Genomic DNA, 2,176 nt, shown 5'->3' with positions numbered 1-2,176 from the left:
ACAATCCTTTTTATTCTAGTGTGTTTTCTATGTTCAAACCATATATATATACATACCATAAAGCAGTGAGTTTACCCAGTTGAAAAATAAATCAATGGAAAGATCAACAAGTAAAACTGCCAGAAACTAGAAACAACTCACAGAAAACTAAACTAAATTCCTTGATGAATTTCTTATGAATATCCAGAAATGCTCATTATTTGTTAACGGTTGTTTCCTTTCATTTTAGATTTTACACATTACGAAGTATTTTTCCACAATCCTCATATACAACTCTATTTAACAAAAGCAATATAGAACAAGGCTTCGGTTTGGTGCATTATTTACTGGACTGTCAACAAAAACACTTCCTGTGGAAATTATCTTCTACTTATCTTCTACTTTTCACACTCGAAACAAAAGCAAATTATACGCTAGCTTTTTTGCGAATCAAAAGTAGAAACAATCCATACCTTTAAAGCTGGAAATTGTTGCAAATAAAACACCGAGGAGCACTTTCTGTGTTTTTTTTTAATGGCAAACACTTCAAACGTGCCACACTTTCCAAGTTCAGCGACAGACTTGACTCAGTGTGTCCAGAGATTAATACAAAATGTATAACTGAAAAGAGTATTCAAAATTAATTACACATATTTAACATCACTAAGCTACAGAGATTTCGACACAGAAATTGGCATACGGATGTCGATGTCATTCGCTCTGTAAACTTCTGCCCATACTACGCAAATTCTTTTCTTGTCCCCTGGAGAGAGGGTTTGCACCACCTTAACCACTGCTTCGTCGAGCTCCTTATATTTTTCACTCTGTCGAGCACGATGATAACGTTCCTATTATGGGAAGCCAAGTTGTGAGCAAGGAAACTCGGGAATTTCTTGAAACTATCACCTTTCCGTCTCCGATTGCATTCATAAGCCACATAATAATCTCCAACGTCACAAGGCGCGGACCTGCAATATCGGGACAAACCTTTACATACTCCATAAATTCTGCATCTTCACCGAATATCTTCAATGCAGCTTCCAGTACTCCTCCGTTACAGAGCTTTATATATTTAAAAATCCGCTCTATAGAACTGAAATCACGAGAATCGATGGACGACTTGAACTCTTGCACAAGCACGCGCCCGCAGCCGTCCACGAAATCTCTAGACGCATTTCCACTTAATATCCCACTTAATTCTGTCTCCACGATTCCCTCATTGTTGTATGAACTGCCTTGTTTAACAACTGATACCAGTTCTCGAATGATCGTCTCCACAAAATTTATATGCTCATCTTCGTCCTCTTTATTAAGCCTCGCAGCTAAATCTGGTGAAATTTTGAGTTTCAATGCATCAAAAGAGAGCACTTTCCGAATCTGGGACTCTTCCTCAGCACTCCAAGGAACTGCTTCCAAATATTGCATGCATTTGTTGATGCCCTCATCAGCCCACATTTCGGCAGCAACGGACAGAATCGCCAGGCATTCCTCAATATTGAGGAACTCCACAGGCTCACCATACACGATTTCAATGCATTTTAAATAGTCATCAAAATTATGAGGTGTACTTACCCATAGTTCGGCTGCTATAACCGGTGACCAGCGGTTGGAGAACTTGCCTTCAAAACCCCTCAAACTTTTCAGGATCTGAGAGTGGAGATAAACTGGGTTTTTTTCGTATTTCTTGTCATCTGGACCATCCAAGAACAATTTTACGTCAGCAGACCTCCGACTTCCGAACCGTGGCCTGGCTTCTCCCATGGCACAAATTGATGCAGATGACCAACTCTAACCTGGTTGAACGTTACAGTCTTACTATTCTCAAATACTAGCCTAGGTATGGGCCATTATAATGGGGCAATTCAATCCTATCCAGTGCGCATCACATCAATTCCTTGTCTTGCTCTTTAGCGCTGATTTAATTTCACATGATAAAGTTTCTCCCACAGAAAATATGGTCTTTGTCAGCCATCCTTTTAAACATCGTTCAAATTTAATAGTTAATTTTAAAATCAAATCAGAGCAGTGGTCTAATTTTTAATTAGTTATTAATTGAGGGAAATTGTCTTGTCGGGCATCCTTTTAATGTCTGTATACAGACGTTTCCTGCTCAATTGCCTATCATTTCCTAAACTTCAACTTTTAAAAAGCAGATTCCGTTGGCTGAAATGGACAGAAAGCTGTGGACACCGTACGA

General features: G+C 39.0%; 1 pseudogene; it reads right to left on the bottom strand.

Moving 5' to 3' along the window:
- Positions 1-467: 467 nt before the first annotated feature.
- LOC149568914 (BTB/POZ domain-containing protein At1g63850-like) lies at positions 468-1,890 on the bottom strand (annotated as a pseudogene).
- Between the last annotated feature and the right edge of the window lie 286 nt (positions 1,891-2,176).

Source organism: Cupressus sempervirens, chromosome 3 (assembly GCF_028749045.1).
Source record: "Cupressus sempervirens isolate cs-2001-9-10 chromosome 3, ASM2874904v1, whole genome shotgun sequence".
Taxonomy (NCBI): domain Eukaryota; kingdom Viridiplantae; phylum Streptophyta; class Pinopsida; order Cupressales; family Cupressaceae; genus Cupressus; species Cupressus sempervirens.
This window is presented reverse-complemented; position numbering and strand designations above follow the sequence as displayed.